At 52.1% G+C, this 9,118-nt stretch overlaps 1 protein-coding gene across 11 annotated transcripts in view; it reads left to right on the top strand.

The window, feature by feature from the left end:
* Positions 1-9,118, top strand: part of MAN1C1 (mannosidase alpha class 1C member 1) — a 173,109-nt gene that overhangs the window by 111,053 nt on the left and 52,938 nt on the right. Inside the window, exon 1 of one of the 11 annotated variants that reach the window (XM_077968784.1) lies at positions 1,194-1,329. The exons of the other annotated variants lie outside the window; for them this stretch is intronic. The gene's annotated coding sequence lies outside the window, so the exon portion shown is untranslated. Of the gene's footprint in view, positions 1-1,193; positions 1,330-9,118 lie in introns of those variants that run through there. 11 annotated transcript variants of the gene reach the window in all.

The raw sequence follows: 9,118 nt of genomic DNA, 5'->3' as shown, positions 1-9,118 counted from the left end.
AGTTGTTGGCATGAAGGATGTATTATGATGATCATGGAGGCTGCTAGACCCAGCTCAGATTACTGCCCAGTGGACTAGCTGGATGATGTTAGGCACCAGTCATGTAAATTCCTCCTCTGTAAACCAGGTTTAATGACACCGCTCAGGGTGGGGATAAGGAACAAACAGGCTAAGTCCTGCCTGTGGATAGACTTTGGAAATGGATGCTTCATGTCCTTGTCGTAGTTCAGGGCACTGATGGTGTTTCCTCTGCCAGGTGATTTGAGAACTCCTCACAGGTCCCCAGTGAGAGGCGGTGAGCGACTGTGTGAAGGAATGAGACAGCATGGGAGGTGGAGGAGGCTGGCGTCTGCACCCACCCTGCCCGAGAACGGGACAGTGGGGGATACGTGCAGGACAAAGTGGCCTTGCACCCTACTCCAGACTTCAGAGGCTGGGGGTGAGCATTCTCTGCCCCCACTCTGAAGCTGTGGCAGAGGAACCCAGCAGCAAAAGGACACGGAGTGCCCAGGGTATTCTGTGTGAAAGTCGCTGAGGCCGGAGACAGCTCTTCACATCCTGTGTCACTCAGGCCTTCCCCACCCTGTCTCCCTGCGGGGTCTCAGCCCCAGTCCTGGGCAGGGAGTGTGGGATGCTTAGGAGAGGGGTACAGGCTGAGCCTCAGGCACCCTTGCGGGAATCCATCCTGGGCCCCTGGCCCTGGCCAGAGAAGCTGGCAGATTGCCCAGCCACATCCAAAGGCAATATGTGCTCTGAGCACAGAGCCTGGCCGAGGACACCAGAGAGCAGGAGAGCGTGGGGGCCGTGCAGACACATGACAAGGCTTTGATAACACAGTCTACCTGCCATGTCTGAAAAATCAGGCGTGCGTCTTCCTGGCAGGGAATGCAATTTCCTGTTAATGAGTTGTGAGAGGTTGGAACAAGTTATCAGAGGGAGGCTGGGCCGACTGCTTCCCAGGGCAGCTGCCAGGAGATGGAAGCCAGGCCCCAGCCTCCTCCCTTCGGGGAGCTCAGCTATTTGGGGAGCATCTCTCAAAGGGCTGAACTAAAGCCTGGAGTGAGAGGCCCCAGCCTAGGCCAGGACCTGCTGGTGGATCTTGAGACCCTGCCAGGAGCTTCTCCAGGCCTTAGCTGCTGCACTTCCCTGCCTCAGCAGGGAATGGCCAGAGTCCCCTCCCTTCTGCAACCTTGGGCTCTCAGAGGGACCAAAGCCAATAACCCCGTGACAGACAGATCTCTGTGGTTCCTCGCTGCTTGCAAAGCACTCACGCTTGTCATCTTATGAGGCACTCACAACAATCTGTGTGAGAGAAACAGGCTCAGGGAGGTAAGTGCCCAATGTCATTCTGCCTGGTGGGTCTGTTGAGGGCAATGCTGGCTGCTGTGACAGATAAATCCAGAGACTTCAGTGGTTGGAGACAACAGATATTTCGTTTTTGCTCATGGAAAGTCAAATTGATGGTGGGGAGAGCTCCGTTCCCCCTGATGATTCAGGCACTCAGGGTGATGGAGATACCATCGTCTTCAGGTTGTAACCCCCAAGATTGCCTCAGCCTTGGAAGATGCACGAATGGTTTTTATGGGCCAGCCTCAAAGTGGTGTATGGAGCCTATGCCCACACCCCATTGGGTCCTGCGGCCCCACCTAGATGCAGAAGGGCTGGGAAATGCAGTTCCTGCCTGGACGGCTATTTCCTTTCAACAGCTCTGCCTAAGGAAGGAAAACGGGAGCAGAATCTTTCCTGGCGCAGTAGAGGGTATTACCCTCAAACAAAGGCTGGGGACCCCTAGTGAGAGTTTGGTCACCTAGGAGTCAGCAAGCGCCCAGTGTGGTCTGAGACCTGAAAGAAAACTCGCTGTGTGGCTCTGACCCCAGAAGGATTCTGGATCTCCAAATGCTGTTCCAGCCTTCTTGGCAGCCTCTTGCCCCTTCATTAGCTTCTAATGTACACGGGTGCTCATGGCCCAGCCCTGAGACACCCCTTTGTGGCTCCTCATGGCCCTCAACATAGAGACCAAACCCCTTGGCCTGCATTTGAAGTCTTTCCCAGGACGGCTCCAGCTGACTGGCCACATTGCTCCCCTCATTCCCCCCTGCCTAAACCTATGCTCCTCTCTGACCAGCTTCCTGCCTCAGGGCCTTTGCACATGCTCTGCTCGCTGCCTGGAATGTCCCCCCTGCTGCTCTCCACCCTGCAGGTTCCTGCTCATTCTTCCCGATCCATCACAGGTCCACGAGTCTTCCTAAGCAGAGTTAGCCACTCGGCCAGCATTTATTGAGAGCTTACTGTGTACCAAGCACTGCAGTAAAAGCTTCCCAGGAATTAACTCATTGATCTCCCAAGCCTACAAGGCAGGCATCCCATTTTCTCTTTTTTTTTTTTTTTTTTTTTTTTGAGATGGTGTCTTGCTCTGTCACCCAGCTGAAGTGCAATGGGGTGATCTAGCTCTGTCACCTAGGCTGGAATGCAATGGAGCGATCTCGGCTCACTGCAACCTCCGCCTCCCAGGTTCAAGTGATTCTCCTGCCTCAGCTTCCCGAGTAGCTGGGACTGCAGGCCCACCACGCCCAGCTAATTTTTATTTTTTTAATCGAGACAGGGTTTCACCATGTTGGCCAGGATGGTCTCGATCTCTTGACCTCATGATCTGCCCACCTCGGCCTCCCAAAGTGCTGGGATTACAGGCGTGAGCCACCGCACCGGGCCAGGCATCCCATTTTCTAGATGAGGAACCCAGGTCTGTGAGGAGTGTGTGTGAGGTCACACAGCTGCAGAGTGGCAAAGTCAAATTCCAAACCTTGTGGCTCACAGCCAGGCCTTAACAGCTGCATAAACTTCCACCTATTCTTAGCACCTGTCACAAGGCTTCATAATCATTCATTTACTTGCTGTTTTGCTGGGAAACTGCTTACTGTCTTTCTGCGAAAGCAGCTGCAGCCTCTGTAAGGACAGCGTCAGGCCTGATCCATCCTAGAATCTTCCTCACCACTGTCACCACCACCACCAAGGCCAAGGTCTGGGTGGTGATTTCCTCTCAAATCCCTTATCCTCTGAGAACTAGAAAGAGAAATTCCTCAGATTATGATCTGTCATAATCCCCTCCCTGCTTGCCTGTGAGTTTTTGAAAGTTACCCTGAAACTGTTTGAAAATGATCTCAGAGGCAGAGACTGGCCTTCTCCACGCATGATTAAGTACAATGGCTTTTTAATGATTTGAGCTGTGCCTTCTGTGGATTGACAAAAATGGATTATCATATATTTCTGAAAACCACACTGCCCAAATCAGATTTTTTATTTTTATTTTTTTTATTTTTTAGTTTTCTCAGCCGTCCTCGAAAACCTTAGCCGAGAATGACAAACACTCAGGGCTTTAATTGTTCAGTCACATGAGGGTGGTGCCTCCTGAGTTCCGAGAACTGCTCTCGCCGGGAAAGCCTTGAGACGCTCCTGGGGTTCGATCTTTAGGAAATTGAACTGTGTGTTTTCTCTGAAGCGGAGAGCTGTCTCCTGGGCCGTGGCACGTTTGCTGCATTTGTGAATTGTTTGGGCACTGAGGTCTGAAACAGAGGCAGCTCTTGCCCTGGAAGCATGCTCAGGGCTGTCACGACTGGATGAGGCCTGGCTTGGCTATGGGTGGGTGGACAGGGCAAGCGGTGGGGAAGGGGGGCCTCTCCCTGCGTGGGCACTTCCTCCTCCTTTTCACTCTCCTGCCAGACTCTGTGTGTGGAGTCCTGTACCCTTCACCTAATCCAACCCACCCACATCTGCGACAGGGTTATTGCTGGTACCTTGGACAGATGCAGACTCACTGCTGGCTCAGAGAGGTTAAGTCACTTGGCTGTGGTCACAGGCTGGTAAGCCACAGAGCCAAGGCACATAGTTTGACCAGAAACCTGTGCCTCCCCAACAATCACTGCTGCCTTTAAAAAATCAAATGAGGCCAGGCCTGGTGGCTCATGCCTGTAAGCCCAGCACTTTGGAAGGCTGAGGTGGACAGACCGTCTGAGCCCAGGAGGTTGAGACCAGCCTGGACAACATGGTGAAACCCCGTCCGTACAAAACAATTAGTCAGGCGTGGTAGCAAATGCTCATGTAGTCCAGCTACTCGGGAGGCTGAGGTAGGAGGATCACCTGAGCCCAGGGAGGTCAAGGCTGCAGTGAGCTGTGATCGTGCCACTGCACTCCAGCTTGGGCAACAGAGTGAGACCCTGTCTCAAAAAATAATAACAACAATAATAATAATCAAATGAGAGGCAGCTCATAGGTATCCTCTGTAGTCTATTTACATTTAAGGAAAACAAACAAACCTCATTGTGTATCCACTAGCACCAGTGACTTCAGTAATCTACATTATCTGCATTTCACAGAGGAGAGTGTTGAGGCTCGTGGGATAAGGTAGCTGACCAGAAGTCCCACAGCTAGTAATAGGCCAATTATGATTTTGTTCTAAGTCTACCTGATTGCAAAGTTTCTGCCCTACTCTGTCCTTTGTAGGAATCTGTCTCAGGCCCCTGCCTCCCTCTCTGTTAGACACAGGTAAGTCTGGCAAGGGGAAGCCTGAGTGGCTTCTGTGAGGTTCTGGAAGGGTCCTGTGGACCAAAGAAAAGGAAGGCTCTTGGTCTATAGGAGTGTAGGCTGATCCCCTCCTCTTTACTGATGCTGGGAGTAAACCAGGTGGATTCGTCATGGCCTGATGGAGAGAGGGCCACCTGTCCGGCCTGTGGTCATGCGTGCTCTGGGCTCCTGCTCTGGTCTATCTCAGGGTTAATTTACTATATATTTACTCCAAACCTACCATGCACCTGGCATCACACTAGGCTCTTTGGTGGTTCCAAAGATGCATCTGGCAGGATCTCTTCCTTCCAAGGCTCCCATCTGTCAGAGAAAAAGACCAACTCAGACCCTCCTATGAGTGAGCCTGGGCCAGGGGATCAGTGGTGGGTCCCAGAACAGTGTAGGTAAGAAGAGCCACCCCTCGAGGGCATGTGGGGAGGCTCCTGCAGAGGATGCCCAGGCTCCCAGGGAGAGGTGGCAGCTCTCTGCAAGGTAGTGCCTGCTGCGGGGGCACCTTGCTCCAGCCCAGAGGTGGGAGATAGGGTCAGGCTGAGCCACAGGCCCTCAGGAGGTAGCCTGCAGTCTCAAAGCCAAGAGTACTTCCCTGGGACCTTCTTGGGCCCTCCAAACCAAGCCCAGTCTCCCAAGTTGTGCAGGAATGGAATGGCATAGCAGTGAAGGGCAGAGCCACCAAGGCAGATAGCCGGAGTTGAGTTCTGGCTCCCTGTTCATCAGCACTGGGAGGTTTAGATGATTTTCGAAGCCTCAGTTTCCCCATCTGTAAAACAGGGGCAGGAATTGCACCCTCCTCCTCATGTGTTGTGAGACTTAAAAGAGGTGCTGCCTGTGGTGCCCTCAGCAACATGGTGTTGGCCTCCACGCAGGTTTACGTCTGTGGCATCTGGCATTTTGTGTGATCTCTAGCCCTCAGGATGGTTTGCAAGGTGGAGGTCTTGCTCCCACTGTGGAGGATGAGGAAACTGAGGGAGCTAGTAAGTGGTGGATCCAAGCATGGATTTCCAGGACTCAATCCATTCTGCTGGCCCACTGCCTGCAGCTAAGCCATCCCAGCAACCACAAAGACCCTCCCTGAGGCTCAGCGCCCTACCAGGCCCTCCTGGTACTGCCTCTGCTATCTCTTAATGTTTTGCAGGGGTGTATGGGACCTCTTTGATTTCCTTTCTTTTCCCCTTTCCAATAATCATCATTCATCTTGTTATCAGAGCCATGCATCTGCGCCTCTTGGCTGTGGTCCACAGACTGTGTTTGCCATGATCAATGCATAGCTCTGTGTGGCCACAATGTATACCCAAGACAGCACTGCAACCCTGTGCCCGTGGGCCCAGGAGGCTCTGGCACTGTCAAAAACAGCTGGAGCCTCCCCCAGGAGTTGAGGTGAGGCACCTGGCTCACATGCCCCCTGGTCTTGTTGAATTCTTCTTGTTCCTGGACTGGTAAACAGCTGCCCCCCACCTCCAGCTGCCTTCGCAGGGTCTCAAAGCACAGACCCAGGTGCTCCTGCCCCCGTCCTCCTCATCCATAAGTGCCTAGAGGACAATTCACCAAACCAAGATGGGTAGCTCTGGAGTCTACCCAAGATGGGCCCAGCCACTCATCATACAGCAGCCAGTCAGATCCAGTTCCTAAGCCATCCAGACCCCCTCTCCTGAAGCCCCAGGGCCACATGTGGTCTGGCCCCCACCCCCTCACTGCCCACTGCTTTCCGCCTTTCCCACTGCACACAACCCTTACCTCGGGATTTTCAATGTGCTGTGCATTCTGCCTGCCGTGCCCTTGGCCCCTTTCCTCCTGGGCCTCCTTCAAGCCTCTGCCCGAATGCTGCCCATCTCCTGGCTGCGTCCCCCACCTCCACCTAAATGGCGCTCCTCCATGGCCACTCTGTTTTTCTGCATCGCATGTGTTACATTTAGTTGTGTCTCTGCGGGTGCTTCCCCTCACTCCACTAGACTCCAGTGCCAGGCATACCCCAAGCACCCAAAAAATATATTTGGGATGAATGAATGAATGAATGAATGTTGAACAAATGACTTAATTCCTCTAAGCCTCAATCTTTGTCTGTAAGAGAGGGACAATGAGTTTTTATTTTTTATTTTTAATTTATTTTAATTAATTAATTTATTTTTGAGACAGAATCTCTCTCTGTTGCCCAGGCTGGAGGTGCCGTGGCACAATCATGGCTCACTGCAACCTCCACCTCCTAGGTTCAAGCGATTCTCGTGCCACACCCTCCCAAGTAGCTAGGACTACAGGCGTGCACCATCTCGCCTGGCTAACTTTTGTATTTTTAGTAGAGATGGGGTTTCACCATGTTGGCCAGGCTGGTCTCGAACTCCTGGCCTCAAGTGATCCACCCGCCTCAGCCTCCCAAAGTCCTGGGATTACTGGCATGGGCCACCACTCCTGGCCCAATGATAGAGTTTTTAAAAGATGGATGTGAAACAAACAGCACAGTGCCAGGCACAAAAGGATTGTTCTTAACTTCTGATAAGGAAGTGTTGGCTGGCATTTAGAATTCCACATTCCACAAGAAACTTTTTTGGGGGTGTCTACCCTGGGCCAGGATCTCAGAGCCTCATGGAGTCAGGGTCTGGCTCCCAGAACCTCACACCACAGAGGAATTGCCTCTGGCCAGGGCACTGGCTGTCAAGGAGGCCTCCTCACATAGAGGCAGTGCAGGGAGGGTGTCCAGTCCTTCACTCCGCAGATCCTGGCATGCCAGGAAGAGGAAACAGCTTGAGGAAAGGGCTGGAAGCTGGAGAGAATGGGCCACATGGACGTAGTAGTTTGCCTAGAATGTGGAACACATGAAAAGACAATGAAGACATAGGGGGCCAGTCGCGGTGGCTCACGCCTGTTTTCCCAGCACTTTGGGAGACCGAGACAGGTGGACCACTTGAGGCCAGGGATTTGAAACAAGCCTGGCCAACATGGCAAATCCCCACCTCTGCCAAAAATACAGAAATTAGCCGGGCATGGTGACACATGCCTGTGATCCCAGCTACTCAGGAGGCTGAAGCAATGAGAATCATTTGAACCCGGGAGGTGGAGGTTGCACTGAGCAGAGATCGCACCACTGCACTCCATCGTGGGCGACAGAGCGAGACTGTGTCTCAAAATGTGTATGTATGTATATGTGTGTGTGTGTATATATGTATATATATGTGTGTGTGTGTGTATGTATATATATGACATAGGACTATAAGAGCATTGTATCAGTCAACTATTCCCATAATAGGGTTGTATTATAACAAAGTATTCCACAGTGAGAGGCAGACCACAGTGAGTGTTTTTTGTTACTGCAGATAGGCTGGAATTTGGTTTATCTAGGCTGCATCTAGCTAGGTCCAAGTCTGCTCTGCACATATCTCATCCTTCCTGACCAGTGGCCATTTGAGGTTCATTCTTCTTATGGTGAAGCGTGGGAGCCTAAGAGAGCAAGCCCAGCCATACAAGCATGTTTCAGATCATGTCCACTAATCCCTGTGGCAGGTCTCATAGCCAAACCTAAGATCAAGGGCAGAGTTTAATTCCCCACCCACCATGAAGCCAAAGCAAGTTACATGGAAAAGCCCAAGGTTAACAGGATAGGGATATTTACTCCTCCCGAGGAGAGAGAGGGAGGGAGTGAAGATTTGTTGAACAACCATCTAATTTCCCCAGGCAAGTAGAGGCCAGAGTGTGAAGGGTCTCTGTCTGCTGTCAGGAGCTCACCAGAGCAGTAGCTGGACTTTGATGTCTGGTGGGATGAGCGGCAAAGGGCTCTGATTTTTGCCCTTCTCCCCGCTGAGGCAAAAAGAGTACTGCAGTCCTACTGGGTAGTTAAAATGCCCCAGTCCCTGCCCAGCTCAGTCCTGTCTTCCCTGTGACTCACGTTTTCTGCTTGCCTGGCACAAAGGCAGTACCTTCTCTGCTGGGCCAAGCATCTGCCAGGGCTCGTAGCTTTGCCAAGCCTGAGGGTGACTTTCTCTGTTGGAACTGAACCTTGTGATAACAGCCCCATGCATTGAGTACCTGCTGTATGCTGGGTGTGTCATTTTCTCTTGTAGTGAGTGCCTGCTGAGTGCTGGACAGTGTATGGGGGTTCTTTATATGTATTCATCCAAACTCATCACCATACCACCCTAAAAGGGAGACCTCATTGTCCCATTTTACTTTGTTTAACTTTTGTTTTTGTGGCAGGGTCTTGCTCTGTCGCCCAGGCTGGAGTGCAGCGGCGCCATCACAGCTCACTGCAGCCTCTACCTCCTGGGCTCAAGCAATCTTCCTACCTCAGCCTCCCAAGTAGCTGGGACCACAGGCACATGCCCCTTGCATTTTTTGTAAAGACAGGGTTTTGCTATGTTGCCCAAGCTGGTCTTGAACTCCTGGGCTCAAGCGATCCACCTGCCTAAGCCTCCCAAAGTGTTGTGATTATAGGCATGAGCCACTGCACCCCGGCTCATTATTCCATTTCACTGAGGGTACAAGAGGTCAAGTCAGTTGCCCAAGCTCACACAGCAAGGATGGATGAGGCTGAGATCAGAACCGGGTCTGTTTGGCT

This window comes from Macaca mulatta, chromosome 1 (assembly GCF_049350105.2).
Source record: "Macaca mulatta isolate MMU2019108-1 chromosome 1, T2T-MMU8v2.0, whole genome shotgun sequence".
Classification (NCBI taxonomy): domain Eukaryota; kingdom Metazoa; phylum Chordata; class Mammalia; order Primates; family Cercopithecidae; genus Macaca; species Macaca mulatta.
The sequence above is the reverse complement of the archived record's forward strand: the minus strand, read 5'-3'. Positions and strand labels throughout refer to the sequence as shown.